General features: G+C 36.3%; 1 long non-coding RNA gene across 1 annotated transcript in view; it reads right to left on the bottom strand.

Moving 5' to 3' along the window:
• Positions 1 to 208: 208 nt before the first annotated feature.
• LOC128666384 (uncharacterized) overlaps positions 209 to 22,610 on the bottom strand; it is a 64,133-nt gene continuing 41,731 nt past the window's right edge. The window contains exons 2-3 of the long non-coding RNA XR_008403237.1: positions 356 to 383; positions 209 to 233 (exon numbers count right to left, since the gene is read on the bottom strand). This is a non-coding gene — a long non-coding RNA (uncharacterized LOC128666384). The remainder of the gene's footprint in view (positions 234 to 355; positions 384 to 22,610) is intronic.

Below are 22,610 nucleotides of genomic sequence, written 5' to 3' on the forward strand. Positions count from 1 at the left end.
AAAATGAATCAATCACACTCAATATTGCAGATTATTTGTATTCCAGTTAATATGGATATCAGAAACAATGGTGCAGTCTCTTTATAAACAGATGCAGCAAGTTCAGGATTAATTACAGGAATGTCTAGAGAATGCAGGCAATATATAAATCAAGTCTTGCAAGGCAAATGTGCAGAGTTTTAGAAAACAAGTTTAAAGTAATCTCACCCCAGGAGTTGCAGTTCGTTTGGCAGCTACAGTGTGATGAGAGACAGAGAGAGGTGCTGTGAAATCCGTTTCTGTGTAACAGCTTGCAGACTGAGTCAGGAAGTGCTGGAGAGCAGGAGGAGGTGCCAGTAAGGAAGGTAAAACTTACAATTCCAACAGGGTATCCAGGAATTTGCCTGTGAAAGGAGAGGTAAAGATTACCTTAACAGAAGCTCTTACTTCAGACTGCCAGGGCAGAGAGAGCTTAATGCTGCAGCAGTGGTTGTTTTCCAGGTTACAGCTGACAAAGGAGAGATGGTAAATTAAGTGGAGGCTTAGCTGAACTACTTAGACAGTAGTTAATGTGATCCAGGTAACAGAAGACAATACTAAGCAAAGAGAGGTTGGGGGAGGAGACTTTTATAGGGTTCAGATACAGGATTTAAAGGGATATACATGACACAAATACAAAACTCATCTATAAAATACTTAGGGGTTCAGATATCACCTAATCAGCAGCTTTTGTTCCAACAAAATTTCCAACATCTCTTGGGAGAATTCCAACAAGAATTAAATAGTTGGGAAAATAAAAGTTTATCCTAGATGGGAAGGATGGAAGCACTTAAAATGACTAGTTTACCAAAGATTCTTTATAAATTTCAAACACTCCCCATCCCAGTCCCACAATCATACCTGAATACCCTGCAAGCCATGTTTAATTCATATATTTGGCAAAATAAAAGGCCACGAATAGCCAAAAAGATTATGTATCGAAATAGGAAAAATGGTGGACTAAGCGTTCCTAACCTAACTTATTACAGACAAGCAGCTATTCTTACCCGAGTTATAGACTGGTGTAAACATGGGGAACATATGGAATGGGTCAGGTTGGAGCAACAGTTAGCTAACAGCCCTAACCTAGGTGGGATTTGCTGGACCACTAAGATACACAGAGATATTAGCAAAGCACCTTCCTGTATTGTGACAGAGACATTAAAAGTATGGGACAATACCATTAATAAGAACACGGGTATCTCCACAAATCCCTCTCCAGTCACACCGATACTCAATAACCCTGAGATTCCTATAGGTCGTCAACCTACGAAGGAGTCCTCATTCACCGTTAACTCACTTATCCCTATTTACACAGTTGTACGTGAAGACAAGTTAAAGTCAGAGGAGGAAGTACTAGAATTGACTCCCCTTTTAGCAAATGATTGGTACAGTAGACAACAACTGTCACATTTTATCTTTAGCAACCCTCAGAAACCCAAATTACTTAGACCCCCTACTTTGTTTGAGAGCACCTGTCTCTCACAATTCCCTACTAGAGGTGGTCTATCACTGTTATACCGCTTATTAATAACCTACCACTCTAGATCACTACCAGCCTACTGTAAGACATGGGAAACTGAATTACAGAGAGAAATCTCACCTAGTGAATGGGAGAAAATCTTTATAAATATGGGAAGGACTTCTCCTTCGATATCTATTACTGAAATGAATGTGAAATTATTGTATAGACCCCCCCCACTTAGGCTCTCAAAAATATATGCTAACGTAGAGAATGTATGCTGGAGAGGATGTGGTGAAGTAGGATCTATGTCCCACATATAGTGGAAATGTCCGTACATCCGGAAATTTTGGATGGACATTGATAAAGAAATAGAAAAGTGTATATCCTATAAGATGGGGATGGATCCACTGTTTTTTCTGTTTAATTCCCCAACTAAACTGAAATGTAAACTGAGATTAAAATTAGTAAATGTTATGATAAATGGGGCTAAACAACTGATACCACGATTGTGGAAGAAACAGCGGGTCCCTACAGTATCTGAATGGAAAGAACATATTACACATCTACTGTCTCTAGAGAGGTACCATTATGGTCAATCACGACAACTAGACTTATATGGTAATATGAGATTCCTTTGGGAAGACTACTTGGCATCCCACTGAACAAGTGTTTTATGTTTTCAATGGAAAAGATGAACTGTAATAGAATTATGATGTCCAGCTTGTACTCACTGTTTTATACTATGTTTTTTTATTTTGAGATTGTTCTGTATTTACTTTACTATCAACAATAAAGGAAATTTGAAAAAAAAATAAAAAAAAAATACTACGCCACTTGTAATCTAGCCTTTTTATATAGATATATATGTATATATAATGATCAGTTGTAATACACAAGCAACACTAATAAAGTAGTATAATAGTACTGGGTTAGTGAAATCTGTATTCTAAGATACAGGGTGATGAAAAAAAATAGCAGCCGTGAGCTAGTTGCAGTACCAGACCTACTCAGCAGAGGGCCCTGGTGTAAAACAGTTTTTGGCTTCCCCCCCCCGAATATATAACTCATTAATAAGCAATAGTAATAATACACGTGCTTCTCTGTATAAGATTGTGAGTATACATCCACACTGATAATGAGCATTGTAAGAATTGGCCTCATATTCCAAAAATAGGAATAAATAAGAAATAATTTTAAAGATGAGAAAAGTAAATTTAGTTCACTGTGATATAATTTTAACTACCAACTGTATAATGCGACTGTCCTCCTGAGTATCTGTACAATCAATAGGTTTTAGCCAACACCTTGGTTATCTAATAGAGGTGTAAAATCATGGTGCCATACTCACGAAGCAATACAAAAGACACTAAATTGGCTAAGATATGCAAATGCTAATTCGATTTTTTTTTTTTTTTATTATAAATCTTTTTATTGATTTTCCATATCTTATAACATCATCTTAGGAAAAAAAGAGTCACAAATTAACACATATAGTAAACATGAACAAAAAAAGCAATAGTGAACCAAGATGATATTCAACAGGCCTGTTGAGTTGTAATTTAAATAAAATAAAAAATAAAAAAATAAATAAAACTAATAATAATAATAATTCCCCATCACCCCCTCTCTACTCCCACCGCTCTGGCCTGATCAATAAAAGAATTAGCTCTTAACACCTGTTAGATCCATTATCAAAAGCAATCAAAACATTTGGAGCCTTGCAGAGAGACTACAATATACCTAGGACACATTTCTATGCCTACTTACAGGTTCGCCACTATGTGGGGGCGCTGATCAGAGACGGTACAGACTTTTGGGAGGGTTCTCCCTTCCGCCTTTCTCAGACACTATACACCATGGGTAGGTTCTCGCTTTCGGAAATCTACCAGACACTTCTACAGCACCTTTTCACTTCTCATCAGTCTTCAATACAGACAGGTTGGGTTAGAGAGGGTTTGAGAGAGGTCTCCTGGGTAGAGGTAAGGAACAGCTTGGAAAAGACCAGGAAAGCTACTTTGTCAGCCTCATACAGGGAATCCCAAATACGTTTTTTCCACAGGGCCTACCTCACCCCAAGGACACTGGCAAAATGGGCTCCGTCCTCACCGAACAAGTGTACTAAATGCGCCTTAGCTAACCCCGGGCTTCTCCATTGCATATGGGAGTGCCCCCCAATTAGGCAATACTGGGGAAAGATACAATTCTGGCTGAGAAGGTGGTTACAGATACAGATTGACTTACTCCCTGAAACTATAATATTTCTGTTGTGGGATGAGAGGCTCCGACAACAAGACTCAGTACTGAGCCTAATTATCTTAGTGACTAGGAAACACTTACTACAACATTGGATAGCAGACAAAGGTCCCTCTTTCAGGGGTTTCAAAAATTTGCTAAAACCACAAATTTTCATAGAACAGATGGACGTGAGAACCGATGTTCAGAATAGATTAGGCCGGTTCCTACGTAAATGGCGCAGACTTATACTCACTTTCGAACTGGAGGTCCAGAGGCTTATCCTCAGACCTTTCAGGGATTTGGTTGCCTTCATGGAAGACGCACTTAGAGGAGACTGGGATCATCTACTCAACTAAAAATCTATAGGGGATATCAGGTCAAACTCTGTAACTTACCTGTACTTTTGCCCTCCCCCCCTCCCCTACCACTAACACTACAATATCCCCTCCCCCCCTCCTCTTCCCCCCTTTTTTTTTTTTTTTCTCCCAGCCAGGCCTCAGCACCCCAACGGTCCTTTCTCACAAGGTCCGTAATGATTACCTCTGATAGAGGTTTTACTATTTGTACTTGTTAGCTAGAGATATACTGTTTAGTTAGGTTTATGGTTTTGTTTGTTGTAAAGAAAACGGAAAAAATATGTGGAGTCTGGGACTAGGACTTATGCAACACTGCTGTGCCCATTTTTTGATATAAACGGAAATCTGATTTTCAACTGTTATCTTGACCCAGTAAATAACATGTTAAATTTGGAACTTGTACTTTACCCGAGGTCTTTGTAATGAATATCCACTTCCTGCTGTAATGTGAAAGTATCATGTACTTTTGTTTTATGTGTGAATTTTGTCCTCCCGAATAAAAATGATATTTCAAAAAAAAAAAAAAGAATTGGCTCTTATTGGTCAACAGCAATTTAAAGGTGTTCTAGCTATATATGCTAGGTAAATCACCTCTTAGCATAGCTTCTTCCAGAAATATTGAGCCCCGAAAAGGCCACATTATCTTTGGCAAAGAAGAAATTAGAGGCATACATTTAAAAAAAAATTGTTTACTTCTTATTTCTAAGTTATCAGTGAAGTCGAATTGTTCTAAAGTCATTTGATTTAACAATATATTTTTTAATTCAGTTAACTGCGGGTTTTTTTTGGAAATCCAATATTTAAGGATTAAATTCCTGCCTGAGAGGATTATGGTATTCAAAAAGGTATTAACCCTAATTAAACTAGAGTTATTTATAAGAAAAAATATATGGACATTCTGAAATTTAAATGTGCAATTACATAGTTTTTCAAGCCAAAAATGTATTCTATGCCAAAACTTTTGGATCTTAGGACATTTCCAAAAGCAGTGATAGATATCAGCCATCGGGAAACTACCGGCTAGATTTGGAGTTCGGCGGTAGATGGGTTGCTAACGCCAAGCGTGTTTTATGTCTAACGCACGGCATTGTTTGACTCCGGTATTTAGAGTACAAAAAAGACCATCTAACGATGCTCCTAACGCGTGTATGTCACACGCGGAATACTGACCGCGTTAAACAGTCTCCCATAGAGATCAATGGAAATGCAAAAAAATAGCTTTTTTCACCTAACACTCGATCTCGCGAGAAATACGCACAGCTCGGTCATATGACGCATACCACATCATGCACAACAATAACACGCCGCAAATGTCACAACAACAATCAATCAACAAAGCACACAAGCATTACACATTCACAAACGGGGGGATTTTTAATAAAATTTAATACGGGGAATACGCATATACTTTAAGATGCGGAAATTCGCAAAATAACAACAAGGAATAAAAAATATATACATACACTAGAAAAATAATCGCATTCAATATCACTATATATTAGGACAAACATACATATACAACACTTCACTAATAACACACCATCGCAAATTCACATTTAAAAAGAATACTATTGGACAATGTTAGAGAAAATGACCACAATGACATCATCGCATTCTACACATTCCACAAATACTAACTCAAAATGAGCATGCGCAAATTCACACAACTATTACACATTGCACTAATATTAATTGCTAATAAAGCACACCTGAACACAATTTACAACGGAAATTGGTACATCATTAAACATTTACAAAGGGTATATAAGCACCACACAAGCAGGGCTTCTTTGACTGTGTTGCTGGTGGGTCTTTGGAGATTGGAGGTTTAAGATTAGAGAGTTGGTGCATTATTGTGAGTGAGTTAGTGTTAGCGTGAGAGAGTCAGTTGTTAGTGTTATCGTGAGTGAGTTAGTGGGAGTTAGTGGGAGTGGGAGAGAGTCTGTTAGTGGGAGCGTGAGTGAGTTAGTGGGAGTGGGAGTTGTTAGTGAGAGTTGTTAGTGGGAGCCTGAGTTAGTGGTAGTTAGTGAGAGTTAGTGGGAGTGTTTGTTACTGAGAATTAGTAGTAGTGTGTTAGTGAGAATTAGTAGTAGTGTGAGTTAGCGAGCGAGTGATTTTTCTGTACACGTAACACATTTACACACAAACACATTCAATACATACATACACTTATCAATAACACTACATACACTCCATACCCCCTACCCCCTCATACTACACTCCATACCCCATTCCCTGTAGTCCCATTCCCTGTAATCCCATTTACTCTTATCCCATACCCCATACCCATCCCATACCCATCCCCTAGTTACATTTAGTTTACATATCCTCCTTTTAGTCTTCTGCTTCTTTTGGTTTATTTAAATACTCCTTACCCTCTTTGTTTTTTTACATCCCTCTCACACTTTCAGCACTTTTTTTGTCTTTTTAGTTCTTTATTTTGACCCCCTTTCATTTCATCACACTCACTTTTTGTTTGATTATTTGGGGTTTAGTTTAGGGAACAGATGGAGGCCAGGCAGGGGAGAGGTAGAGGGGGGAGGAGAGGGAGGGGGAGAGGAACAGGGCAGGAAGGGGGGCAGGAAGGGGGGCAGGAAGCGGGGGTGGAAGCGGTGGGTGGACCCAGCCACTTGGTTCAAGATGAACAAGTGGCTGGGCCCAGTGGCGGACAGAGTAGGGCTTCACAGTCCGGGAAACAGAGGGCATCGTCACAGGGGAAGGCCAAGGCGACTAGGGAGGCGAGGTTTTCGATGGAGGAGAAGGAGGCCCTCGTAGAGGCCTATATGGCCAGGTATAGGAGGCTGCAGCACCAAAAGACTACCCCGACTGACAAGAGGAGGCTCTGGAATGAGATAAGAAATGCAGTCAATGCAGTGGGTGGCCAGAACAGAGATCTGGATTCGATAAAACATCGCTACCGGGACTGTAAGATGGATCTCAAGAAAAAGTTAAGCCTGGAGGCCCGACATGCCGCAGGAACCGGTGGCGGACCTGCCCTAGAAATAGAGTACTGCCGATGGGAGGAAATGTTGCGGCCCAGCATCTCCGAGGTGGATATAGTCGGTATCGGAGGAATTGATACCGGGAACCTGCCACTCTCATCTGACGGTAAGCTCATTGAACAATAAATTCACATACGAATGTATTTCAAGGGACACTATACGCAAACCTTTACTTTCATGATTGAGGTAGCGAATACAATTTGACAAAACATTCAAATGTACTTATAGTACCTAATTTGAATCATTCTTGAGATATATTTTAATGAAGAAATAGGCATGCACACGGTGAAACAATCACAGGAGGCAGCTATATTCAGCTAACAATCAGCATCTTATAAGCATATTTAGATATGATTTTCAGCAAAGAATATCCAGAGAATGAAGCTAATTAGATAAGAAAAGTACATTAGAAAGTTGATTATAAATGTATGCTTCTAAATCATGAAAGATAAAACATTGTGTTTCATGTCCCTTTAAGGATCAGATTAATGCTATAACGTTGTTTACACGCATTCACAATTACTTTGCGGTTACATCAGTATCTAGGCTATAGGTTAGGTGTGCATTTAAACAGACTGAAAACAAACGCGAAAACATTCAGATTGACCAGAGATATCACAAACACGGTTTAGAAAATGCGGAAATCGTATTGATTGTTAGATTTCAAAGTGGATTAATGATTCTGCATTTGTAATTGTATCGTAAGCTAAGTCATTTAAAGCTTGATTTGCAAATATGCTAATATATATATATATTTTTTTTTAAATATACAGAGTCTGGGGAGGAGGCAGCACAAGAAACACAGCCTCATCCATCTCCCCGGGATGAGAGTGGTGGGGAGGAATTTCCACTTTGGAGGGAAGAGGCCCCCCGTGACGAAGAGCGCACGGAAGCTGATGAAGAGGCCCTGGAAGCAGAGGAGGAGCCCGCGGAACCAGAGGACCCTCAAGGACCCGCACACCGCCGTGCACGGGCACCCCGCCGTGCACGGGTACCCCGCCAAGCACAACAAGAGGAAATAGCGGAGGTGCGGGTTCTACTGGACTACATAGACCAGATGCGTAACTCCCGGATACAAAATATCGAAGGCCGAACTCGAATTATTGATGGACAAAATCAAATAATTGAAGGCCAAAACCAAATAATAAACATACTTAATAGAATCGAACAAGGCCAAAACAGAATCATTAATCTGCACCAAGAGATGTTCAATTTTTTTCGGGAGGCGCATGCTGGTCTGCCTCCTGGTCCGCCTCCTGCTGCTGGGCCTCTTGCTGCTGGGCCTCTTGCTGCTGGGCCTCCTGCTGCTGGCCCATCTCCTCCTGCTGGCCCATCTACTCCTCTTCAGCCATCTCCTCCTCTTCAGCCATCTCCTCCTCTTCAGCCATCTTCTCCTCCTCAGCCATCTTCTCCTCCTCAGCCATCTTCTCCTCCTCAGCCATCTTCTCCTCCTCACCTTGGTTGTCCCAGTACTCTTCCTTCCACTCTTCCCACAACATCTCCAAGGAGAACTCTTCGGAGTCGGCAGTTGCCCCTCTGAGAGCCTCAGCCCCGTGGGAAGAGGGGAAGGAAGAGGAAGTAAGTATTTATTTTCATCTTTAATGTTTTTTTTATTTAATGTGTAATGTATAGGTATGTGATGATGTGGTTTTCATACACTTGTGGACCACACTCTGTATATAATCTACTTCTATGGGACCGGGTCCATGGAGGCAGATTGTTTGCAGAGTGTGGGTTATAAGTGTGTGAAAACCACATCATCACATACCTATCCTTGTTCATGATATTGATTGGTTTCTGTGATGTGATGTCCAAACTGTTTCCCGAATCGCAAACAAAATTACCATTACAATTATCCATGATGGCATATTACTGTTTGAATGCCAATAACACAGCTTAAAGGGACAGTCAGAAAATTATTGATTACAAAGAAAACACTGTATTACGCATTATCAAGTTGGAAACAACAAAACATGGAGAAATACGTGTGACTTATGTGCTTAACCTTGTATCTATGACTATGAAAAATGACCACTTATTTGTTGTTCTGACATAACAACATTTTAGATATCAATGATCAATACATGGTAAATAATATGCTGTATGAGCACAAGGTTTTACATATACAAATGCTATCCAAATGCCCTCTAGTGGTCAAATTGTATAATGATTACATGCACTCTTCAAGCTCTAGGAAATGAGCACACGAACCTCATAGGTTTAGCTAGCAAATTAAAATAAACACAGACAAATGATTAATTGGTGAGAAACATTTGATATCATTGATATTACAAAATTGACTTTTAGAATAATGCAAAACATTATTTGTTTTCTAAACTGTCCCTTTAACAAAATTACATATGTTAACATATATTTGAAGCTTGTTGGTATATCTACATGTACTTGTTCAAACAATTAATATTGAAATCAGATTTATATTGACGTGTTAAATAAAGTCTATTTTCTTAAAGAGACATTATTGTGTTATTTTTTTTAGAAAGACATTTGTTTTAACAATGAATATGGTTTAAAGTCCTTTTAGGAGTGGGGGGTGAAAATATGCTAACAATAATATATTTGAAGATTAAACAATGTGGAACTCATACATGATACAAAAATCAACATTTGCATTAAAGGGACAGTATACTATATTTTTAACAGAACTGTATGTAATAGACACTACTACAAACAACAAGATTAACATATACTGATATCAATATTACAAAGCTTAAAACACTTTCAAAGAAAATCGGGTTAGCTCTATTGAAAATATAGATGAACCCCCATTACAACCGTAAAACAAGACAATACACCATCATACACAAAACAGGAGAAAGCTGGAGATGGTACTCACATGAAACTTAGAGGCTTGGCGAGGAGTCTGATAATTAATTACATTTTATTTGAACAGAAGCAAAATGAAACGTGTATTTGTTAAACAATGGACTATCTAACTAGAGACCAAATTAAAAGATTTCATTTATAATGTGAGTGTCTAATGAACCTTTAATAAAATATACAACGAAAATACATTTAGAAGAAGTCGGCATCATATATTTAGCATATGATAAAGCTAAATGCATATTGATTACTTTATTCTAACACAATAGCGCATATTTATTAATTAGATATCTTTAACATTAAACACAACAGTCATTTTTCTGAAAAAGGAACATATTGTTGACAAACATATTAAACAACATGGACTATAGAGATTTGCACTTGCCTCGAAATATCATATGCATGAAAACATTTTGCTTTCGTTCGTTTATTCAACCAGACATCCAGCAAAAGAGAATGTGGTGGTCTTTATCAGCTATGGGTCAACAATGTAACATGATGCAAATAATACATATTAGCAAAGGTTTTTAAAATTGGCTGCAGTCACAAATGTGTTTAACGTGCACAAACAAATATTGCGGGACTACGTAATCCAATCAGACGTTTTTTTACCTTTGCATGTGACGTCTTAACATGGCGCTTCCTTGATCACGTAAGAACGCCATCCAATAAAAGGCACATTCTTGATCACGTAAGAACGCCCCAAAAAAAAGGCGCATCCTTGATCGCGTCAAAACGCCATCCAATAAAAGGCACATTCTTGATCACGTAAGAACGTCAGTCAATACAAGGAATCATTGGACAGCCTGGCAGGTGACGTCTTAAGCAACATGGCGCATCCGAGATCGCTGAAAAACCGCAGCCAATACAAGGACTCAGTTGACAGCTTGGCATATCACTAAGAAACGTATTTATATTTTAGGAACTAGTAGGTGTCTAGATTGCTATCTAGGAATGTCACGAAATCATGAATCATCTTTTCGGACTTGACTGTCCCTTGAACTATAGCTATGGTGTATATCTTTAACATTTAAAAGATACACATGAGAAATACATATGCCATTGATGTTTTAATATATGTTTTGATTGTTTTGGAATAACAATAATTATACATGGATTGATTAAACGTGTCATTTATTTAAGTTTAAATATGGTCAGCCTACCTATTGCCATATATGGGAGGAGAAGTATTTTGTTAACATATTTGTTAAAAAATATTCATCATCTAAAATATTTGCATTACACACAGAGATTTATTTGGTTACACTTTTACAATAAGATAGAATTGAAAATGAAATACATGTGCTGTCAACATTACAATAAGATTGTTTATTAATAAGATTATATGTCCTTGTTCATGTAAAAAGGACAAAAACGCTTTAGAAATGGAAATACATTCATTAACAATTGTGCTCACCATCACTTAAAGGGACATGATTTTGTTTTTAAAAAGAGGATACACATAGACAATACTATTTCAATAAAATGAACACTTTACAGGGATTATATCATTGTATCAATCCTCAGATCATTTGTTAAAGGTGCATCAATTCATGCAGAGTTTCTAAATACACACATGGATGTGAAAATTGAAATATACATATATACACAAATAACAATCTATATATACATATATAAAACAATTACTATGCTAATCATAATCATGCAATGATAAAGCTAAGAGAAAAATATATAAAGACAAATAATAAGATTACATTGGAGATGTTTATCTTAAAGTCATTTACAATTGTCTTACATATATGATTTTTTTTAAAAAAAATATTTTTGGTAGGTCCCTTTAAGGATCAACAAGATAAACTATAGCTTTCAAAAAATAACATGAAGAATGAGGACAAAGAATCGTGCAATGACATGTCTTTTATTAGTATGTAAGAAAACATCAACAACGTTTAGAAATAATCTTGTAAAAATAAGGAATATTTGAGCCATATGACAAGGTAACAGAGTGCATCACAGTCCATGAAGAGAGTTACCAAGGGCCAGCATAGCCCCATTGGAGACATATGACAAGGTAACAGAGTGCATCACAGTCCATGAAGAGAGTTGCCAAGGGCCAGCATAGCCCCATTGGAGACATATGACAAGGTAAAAGAGTGCATCACAGTCCATGAAGAGAGTTGCCAAGGGCCACCATAGCCCCATTGGAGACATATGACAAGGTAACAGAGTGCATCACAGTCCATGAAGAGAGTTACCAAGGGCCAGCATAGCCCCATTGGAGACATATGACAAGGTAACAGAGTGCATCACAGTCCATGAAGAGAGTTGCCAAGGGCCACCATAGCCCCATTGGAGACATATGACAAGGTAAAAGAGTGCATCACAGTCCATGAAGAGAGTTACCAAGGGCCAGCATAGCCCCATTGGAGACATATGACAAGGTAACAGAGTGCATCACAGTCCATGAAGAGAGTTACCAAGGGCCAGCATAGCCCCATTGGAGACATATGACAAGGTAAAAGAGTGCATCACAGTCCATGAAGAGAGTTGCCAAGGGCCACCATAGCCCCATTGGAGACATATGACAAGGTAACAGAGTGCATCACAGTCCATGAAGAGAGTTGCCAAGGGCCAGCATAGCCCCATTGGAGACATATGACAAGGTAACAGAGTGCATCACAGTCCATGAAGAGAGTTGCCAAGGGCCAGCATAGCCCCATTGGAGACATATGACAAGGTAACAGAGTGCATCACAGTCCATGAAGAGAGTTGCCAAGGGCCGCCATAGCCCCATTGGAGACATATGACAAGGTAACAGAGTGCAACAGGCACAACAATAAACTTTGAAAAAGGCCAAATGGCAACAATAAAACAAAACATCAACATGTGGACAGAGGATTCTTATCTGCGACCTTGGAGCATCTCCAGATCCTCCACTTACTGGTCATCCTCTTCATCGTTCTGTGCATGTCCAGCTCCAGATTCAGGCCTTGAACTTAATCGCATGATTTCACGCACAGTCAAGTCCTGAACCCGGAGCTGGGCCTGCATGGTGTCGTTCATCCCTCTCAGGACAGCTGCGTTCCTCAACACGGCCTGCTCTACTCGTGCTATACCTTCTAGCATGAGCCATGCTGAGTCACAGCCTAAAATAAAGAATAAATTAAATATTAAGGATAATTACACAACAGACGAAAAAATAAGCAAAGATACATTGTCATCATAAAGACAAATCATTCTTTACATCAATTAGTTTAAATTGATTCTTTACACATGAAATATGTTATTCAGACAGACCGAAATCATTAAAGGGACAGTTTACTCAAACATGTTGTCCCCTTTAATTGGTTTTCGATGATCCATTTATACAGCTTGATTGTATCAAATCTTGTTAAAGGATTTACATTGTACTTACATTAGCAATTTAAATATTTTAATTATACTGTGGTAAGCACACCTATCCTTAAACATTTTGGCATTGAGGACAAGCTGTGTAAACATAGCAACCTGAAGAAATTACATTCCCACTGGGTTAGACAAGAGATAATGTATCAACATTTGTACATAAATTGTTGGATCCAAGTAGTGGTGATTGGTATATGTAGTGATATCAAATTAAAGGGACACTGAACCTAAATATTTAATTGACTGATTCAGATAGAGCATGACATTACAAATATTTAAAAATTACACATATTCTTTAAATGTTAGAATTCTCTAGCTAGATTTTGAATGCAAGAATGTCGGTTTTTAGGGCAGGCCATATTTGTTTATCAACTTTGTTTGTCCCTGCTGGTTGATGGATACATTCATCCAACAATAAAGAAATGATGTCCACAATTATTTTCTATTTAAAATTAATTCTAGGCATTTCTTTGTTTCAATAAAGATAGCAAGAGAATGAAGAATAATTCATAAGAGTAGTAAATTATAAATTTGATTAACATTGCATGCTCTATTTGAATCACAATAGAAAATATTTACCTTCAGTGTACCTTTAAGTATCTTATAATGTTGATTTTGATTGATACTTACAGCTGTGCCTGGGAAGGACAATCTGACACCCAGGACAATGAAGGTTGAGACATGGGGGAGGGATGGGATTGGGTTGGGGAGGGATGAGCTGCTGCTCCGGGGTAGGCCGTACAGCTGGGGAGTGGTGAGTTGGGGTCTGGGCAGCTGTACGGGCCATAATACGGGGAGAGCGGCGAAGGGGGGTGTAGGGGCGTTTTTTGGGAGGGACAGGAAATGAAAAATGGGAAGGGCCGGCAGGGGTCTGGGCATGGGCAGGAGTCTGGGCCTGGGCAGGGGTCTGGGCCTGGGCAGGGGTCTGGGCCTGGGCAGTGGTCTGGGCATGGGCAGGGGTCTGTGCCTGGGCAGTGGTCTGGGCATGGGCAGGGGTCTGGGCATGGGCAGGGGTCTGTGACTGGTCAGGGGACTGGACAGGGGCGGAAACCAGATGACCAGAAGTGGCGGATCCATCTGAAAAAAAACCAAACATATATTAACATCTCATACATCATGAAATCAAATCAACGCATTTCAAATTGATTATGTTTTCAATATACTTCGAAGTGTGTTTGAATTTGTAAACAATTATGAAATGAGGATATGGTATGCATATAGGCACTCAGATGAATATCAATTACTGTCTGTACAATTATAACATTATTATTGTGTTTTGGCCTGGAATATGCATGTGACATAATGATGGCATGAATTATACATTTTTTTAAAAAAAAATTTCATGCTGCCTGATATAGAAAGGGGGCAGTAGTGTATTTGAACAGACAAATAATATTCCTTTTTAAAGTGCAAAAGCTGTAGACTTTGAATGTCTTCAATAAAATAATTTCAAATAAAGCAACATGTTGGAAACATGATAGATATATTTCACATACCATCAGACTCCAAGGCAGCCTCTTCCTCCTCCGTCACACATGTTAAATCAATCTCTGTAAAACATAACATGTTGTGTACACGTTAAGATCAGATATTATAACATATGTTACTGTTGTTCAAAGACACACATCAATGTTGCATTAAAGATATACACACCCAAAGTTATGATTTACATCATTTTGATGGAGCATACAAATTACATTAGATTTGTTATTCTCAATGATTCAGATTTTCGATGTATTGTTTGTATTAATTTAAAAATCATAAAAGCATAGTACATAGAACATTTAAGATTTCTCATGTGTGTATCACTTGATGACCGTTGTCAAAAAAGAACATGGAAACAAACATATGATATACATCTTCTGAATAACAAATGTGTAGACTAATAAAGTTGTAATTATTAATCTTTCAATATTCAAAGAAAATTAATATATAATCAGAAGAGAAAATTATATGTTTGTTTCAAATGTTATGCTTCATCAGAATCATGCTCATAATATTGATTACCAATACACCTTCAATGACATATAAATGAGTCAATGGACTTACCAGGAGACCGCAAAGGCAGCTCTGTGTCACTGCTGGATTCCTGTGGGCTCCCCACACCAACTCTCTCTATGAATGATATAGATATATATTAGTAAACACATTTGGGATATCACTAAATCACATCTGTATCGAATTTTAAGATTAATCAACTTGAAAATGTGAAGTATAGAGCAGTCATTAAACCAAAAAATGCTTGATTGAATCAAGAGGATTCTGTTAAAAATGATGTATTGAACATATGTTTAATTTCAGACTATATTAGACATCAAACTCATCTCATACGATGCTATTGCATATCTAAATATACCCATTGATCAATGTTCTTAAAAGAATACACACAAACCACATTTTGAAGAACAGCTGTTGAAAAATATAAACAAAGACATGTGGCACATCGAGCCATTTGTGCAATGTACAGTAATCTTGTTTAGGACACAACACATATTTATCACAATACAAAACCAAATTGATTAGTACAAATATGTAATCATGGTGCTGTTAGAGTATGCTGATATCTATAAAGTAACTCCAACAGTGAATATGTGAATTATATATCAATATTGTTTAATCCAAAGAATGTAAAGATGAATGAATCTATTGTTTATTAAAGGGACACTGACATGATTTATTTAAATCATTGATTTCACTGTTCAAACTGTTCAAAATGATTTAACATTGACTCCTATTATAATTTTAATGTTGCTACATTTTAATCTTAAAGGCAGATAAGCAATATTGGATTCAATAAATATTGTTTGTTGAAGGTATCCACCAATCATCAATAAAAACCCAGGTTGGTCAACCAAAATTGAGATGCAGATAAACGTACATTCTTGATTTTAAAATACATTTAGCAATAGAATATTTCACATATGATTATAGTATTATATTTAAATGTTTATTAATATTGCATACTCTATCTGAATGACAACATTAATAATTGTAGCTCAGTATCCCTTTAATATAAAATTATATTGATTTGACAATGTTGGTGTTAATGAATTCTCTACTCCATATGTTGATGTAATGAATGGGATTGAGCATGCAATTCAAATCTAATATGTTATTTAAGGATATCCGAAGAATTATTTAATTTTCATCTATTAAAGGGACATTACATATAAATATTGAACAATGTGGATTTAGTATGTAATGTTCTGTCCATGTTTCTAAGACAAATGTCAATTAAAATGAGACATACCATACTGTGACAAGCCCTGCCTTAAGGATCCAGCAGCAACATCCATATCTGTAATATATTAAATGAGGATTGCATATCATTAATACAAATCATGCCATGTTTAAAATCTTTACATTATTAGCAAATCAATTTAAAACTATTAATCCTTTGGTAGTCTCATGAGTTAATTATTTCCTCAATTCAATTCATGATAAATATATCCTGTACTCTTATTTTCAATCAGTTGTGTTGTTTACTGTAGCTTTAATTATTTTTTGGTGTTATTTCATTCTCATCAATTGATGGGCATATGTTATAATTTATTTGGATTCTTCTTTTTTTATTATGTATAATATTGAAAATAAGAATACTGTATTCTTCACATATATAATAATTCACATTTCATTTTGACCAACATTTATAAAGCAATGCCACTTACAGCAAACCCATGTTAACGTGTATGCGCAATTCCATTTTCGCGATCATTGCGCAATGATTCCATGCGGAATTACGCATCCGTCATTTGACCAACATGTATAAAGCAATGCCACTTACAGCAAACCCATGTTAACGTGTATGCGAAATTCCATTTTCGCGATCATTGCACAATGATTCAAAGCGGAATTACGCATCCGTCATTTGACCAACATGTATAAAGCAATGCCACTTACAGCAAACCCATGTTAACGTGTATGCGAAATTCCATTTTCGCGATCATTGCGCAATGATTCAAAGCGGAATTACGCATCCGTCATTTGACCAACATGTATAAAGCAATGCCACTTACAGCAAACCCATGTTAACGTGTATGCGAAATTCCATTTTCGCGGTCATTGCGCAATGATTCCATGCGGAATTACGCATCCGTCATTTGACCAACATGTATAAAGCAATGCCACTTACAGCAAACCCATGTTAACGTGTCTGCGAAATTCCATTTTCGCGATCATTGCGCAATGATTCAAAGCGGAATTACGCATCCGTCATTTGACCAACATGTATAAAGCAATGCCACTTACAGCAAATCCATGTTAACGTGTATGCGAAATTCCATTTTCGCGATCATTGCGCAATGATTCAAAGCGGAATTACGCATCCGTCATTTGACCAACATGTGTAAAGCAATGCCACTTACAGCAAACCCATGTTAACGTGTATGCGAAATTTCATTTTCGCTCTGTGACGCATATTCTGTAGAGCGCAAGACACATCATTCCTATTTCATGTGTCACTAATCTAAAATCAGATATCTAAACATCATATGTAGTGTATGTTGTGAGATCTGTATAGGTTTAGTATCTGACTATATACACATTTTTTGATAAAAAAACAAATATTAAGATATTATATGAAGTTGGATAATTACCTGGTTCAGATTCTCCATCTCCTCCCAGGCCACCGGACGGAGAAGCAGCTGCCCTGGCCCCTGCGTCAGGACTTTCAGATCCCGCAGCTGGGAGGGAAGAAGAGGAGGCTGAGGATGGCGAGGATCTAAATCTTTTGGGGACCCGGAGATTGAGGAGCTCGCATAAAGTCACCTCATAAGGGAGTAGGTACAGTTTCCGCGGGGCCTCTCTTTTGCCACCTCTTTTACGGGCTTGTACCCAGTCCCTTATGAGGTTGACTTTTTTTGTTAACCGCAACCTCATATCTCCGAATCTCCTCATGATCTGATCCTGGGTCCTCTGGACGTCACACACCAATTTAACCGCATTGGTGATAGACTCCCAGAGGGCCTTCTTAACATGCGCATCTGTCAACCTCCTCTTGTTCCCAAACAGCTGGGGATAAAAGTCCTTGACGGCGTGGACCAGTGCAGCGCTCTCCTCCTTGGTGAACCTGGGAGCTGACATGCCTGCTGGGTTGTAGAATTTTTATTTAAAAAAATATCAGATATACTGCCTGCAGGCATTAGAGAACTGACAAAGATGGCAACGTGTAATGGACTTTTATATGGTGAAGTAAACATGAGATGCACCATGGGACAAGTTATCTGTACATCTGATTGGATAAAAGTTTGAAATATTGTTAGAATGTCTGTGAGACCATCCTGACTCAAGTTGTGTTTGTGTGATGAACTCTGATTGGCCGTTCCTTAATGTTTCATATCTTATTAACTTCCTTACACATACCTCATGGTGGTGCTGTTACTTCATTTTTCATGTAGACTTATTTGTAACTCATGGGCCTGTCATGCGGATATGTGTGACGCAGATTTAATATCCGTGATCCGTTAAATATTAATGATTAGATTCTCTTTAAAATCTAATACTGTCACATTATTAAATGTTGTAGACATTTCTCGGTTTAATAACGGTCTGTTTCTTTAATACAAATACACATTTAATATTGTATTTCTTTATTGTTCATAAAATCCATTTATTGACTTATTGTGAAGTATTGATATTGCTCTATTAAATGTATTTCATAATGCACATTGATTGTGTGCTATTGCGTGACATTAGACTCTAATGTTTAAAGATGCTAATCTGGTGTTTCAAGATGCGTTTCCCACGCAATATTTCTGAATGTTCAAATTCAGGTTATAAGGTCAGTAACTTGGATAATCTGTTTATAAATGTTAAACTACAGGTTTGTTTGTTATTAGTAAATAAACCTCCAGCTTGTATTTGTCTGAAGTGCTCATATATGTTATTGTGCAATGGCATCTTTATTTTTAAATAGACATTACAAACAAACAATTGTATCAAATGATCTGTAGAGATAGAAGATTGTTTAGACTTTAAAATGTAAATCAATTTATCTTAGTATTTAGATATCCTCAACAGAAGAAATTTAAATGCACATGGTTGAGACAATCACATAAGGCATCTCTGTGCATCCACCAATCTTCATCTACTGAGCCTATCTCGATATGCTTTTCAAGCAAAGTATGTCAAGATAGGAAGAGAAGTAAATACACTATTTAAATCTCTTAAAGGGACACTGTCCAAACAAATTTAGCGTTGGTGATTCAGATTGAGCATGAAATGTTAATCAACTTTATAATTTAATCCGATTCTCAAATGTTAACAATTATCTTGTTATCTTTCTTTGCAAATCAATAATGATATTTGATATTACGGACAATTGTTTCAAAAAACCTGGGTTGTCCTTGATGATTGTTGGATAAATTAATCCACCACAAATAACCAAGTTCAGTCCAGAGTACTGAAGCAAATAAATTATCTATTTAATGCCTTATTTTTAAAGTAATGATAGCAACATCACAAGGAGCATTCATAATATGAGACAATTTTTAAAGTTGCTTAAAATAGAATACTCATTCAGAATGTATAAATCATTAATTTTTTAACTGTCTCCCTTTAAGTATATTTTTAGTTCATGTCCCTTTAAATAAACATTTCACAATAATGCTTGAAATATCAGAAACCTAGGCACCTTCCTTTTGATAAATTAGTATAACATATGAGTAAATAAAATTTAGATTAACTTCTGGATTGTTTTACACACTGACTGAAATATATATTGTAAAGGAGGTATTTCGGAGTCTTCAGCTTAGAGGGACATTAAGCTGTATGTTATGTATGCATTTTGGATAAGATTATAATATTTGAACAACTTAATATGTTTTGGTATTCAATCATTAGATTGTAATTATATATATTTTTGGATTAAATACATATCTACATAGGCTATTTTGATGCTGATTGTTGGTTGCACATAGATACCTTATGTAATTGACTAAGATATGTGCATTGATGTTTTTTTTTTCAAAGTATATTTAAAGACTGAATGTAATTCTATAGTACTTTCTAAATATGTTTAAATTCTTTTATGAATTATTTAAAAATCAATACACAATATACTTTGTGAATGTCCCTTTAAGGACAAAAACATTTGTAATGTTGATTTAACATTGTCAAAATAAACTAAAGGGGAATGAAAATTATATAGATATGTGATGTCTAACCCAAGAGGTAAGATTTTAAAAACTACATAATATTAATAACTATAGTTAAATGACTCCACTAGAAAATCAAATCGATTAACCTGGCATCCAATAACTAGCTTGTGAAAAATATCAAGTTAAATGACCTACCATTTATAAATGTAAAAATTAAAATAATTTAGCAAATAATGTTTTGAGATACCTAAGGAAGATACAAGATCTTATAAAATTAATTTTACATTCAACAACACTGTCACTTTAATGTAATTGAACCACTTCCCCTTCTTAAAAGTGAAAACAAATAATTTATGAGAAATTGACTACATATCCGAAATTATTTTAACATCTAAGAATTTCAAAAGAAAAGCATCGATGGATCTCACTCCCCAATGAATGTTAAAAAAGATAGTTTAATGTAATATTCTCGGAATCAGTGGATTTTCTACAATTAATGCATTATTTGATCTTATGCATGTGCTTGTCAAATAGACAACTACCAGTCATGGGAGTCAAATTGTTTTTTATTGACAGATTATATGGATATTTATTATAATCTGTTCCAAAGAGTGTATTTAATACTAAAATGTTTATTATTACCATTTTAAAAATTAATAGTTTCTGAACCAAAAAGAAAAAAATATTCCTGGAAGTCATCAGATGCCAATCTGAAATTAAAAAACAAAATTTTAACAAAGTTAATACACACGTAGTCAAAGATTCATAAAATACATTTACAATCATCTTGAGTCTATGCTCTAACTTTGTTCAACATTTTTTAAATATATTTATTAATTAAAATTAAAAAAAAAAAAAAAACATATTGTGTAATAATAATAAAAAAAAAATATCTGATTTTCTAATTATACATAATAATGTATATCACATTTCAATAATATATATGTTGAACATAAATGTCATATTTCATGTCCATTCAAATACCTCTATATCAACTATAATATGTATTCCTTTTTCTGATTGTGATCCCTAAATATCTAATGATGAAATATGTATGACTAATGTATGTAAGCTACCAATAATCAACATTCTTCCTGTGATTCTTAACTAGCATGCATTGGTACACCAACCTGGATAATGCATGGTCTTTGAAAGTCATTTCAGGGGTAAACAGTTGATCTTCAATAGGTGTCTTATTCATCATTTCAAAAATAGAGGACTGTGAAATCCCATCTAAAAATTAGAAAATCATCTAAGTGTCTGATTGTGATCCCTAAATATCTAATTAAGAACTAAATATGACTAATGTATGTAAGCTACTAATATTCAACATTCTTCCTGTGATTCTTAACTAGCATGCATTGGTACACCAACCTGGATAATGCATGGTCTTTGAAAGTCAATTCAAGGGTAAACAGTTGATCTTCAATAGGTGTCTTATTCATCATTTCAAAAATAGAGGACTGTGAAATCCCATCTAAAAATTAGAAAATCATCTAAGTGTATGATTGTGATCCCTAAATATCTAATTAAGAACTAAATATGACTAATGTATGTAAGCTACTAATATTCAACATTCTTCCTGTGATTCTTAACTAGCATGCATTGGTACACCAACCTGGATAATGCATGGTCTTTGAAAGTCAATTCAGGGGTAAACAGTTGATCTTCAATAGGTGTCTTATTCATCATTTCAAAAATAGAGGACTGTGAAATCCCATCTAAAAATTTGAAAATCATCTAAGTGTATGATTGTGATCCCTAAATATCTAATTAAGAACTAAATATGACTAATGTATGTAAGCTACTAATATTCAACATTCTTCCTGTGATTCTTAACTAGCATGCATTGGTACACCAACCTGGATAATGCATGGTCTTTGAAAGTCAATTCAGGGGTAAACAGTTGATCTTCAATAGGTGTCTTATTCATCATTTCAAAAATAGAGGACTGTGAAATTCCATCTAAAAATTTGAAAATCATCTAAGTGTCTCCAATAGGATGCCTCAACAGCCTTATTGTATCAAATAGTTGGCACTTACCATGTGAACATGCCTTTGTATGGTTTTCAAGGTCAGCAGATTTGAAAGATAATGCCAGACATGATCCCATTGGTATACTTCAATTTCAATCTTGGCTTTTTCCACTGTCAGTCTGGGCAATCTTCACTGTCAGGCTTCTAATTCTTCCCTTTCAGTCTTTAGATTAAGTCAGCTCCCTAATGGCATA

The sequence above is a fragment of the Bombina bombina genome, chromosome 7, assembly GCF_027579735.1.
Source record: "Bombina bombina isolate aBomBom1 chromosome 7, aBomBom1.pri, whole genome shotgun sequence".
NCBI lineage: Eukaryota > Metazoa > Chordata > Amphibia > Anura > Bombinatoridae > Bombina > Bombina bombina.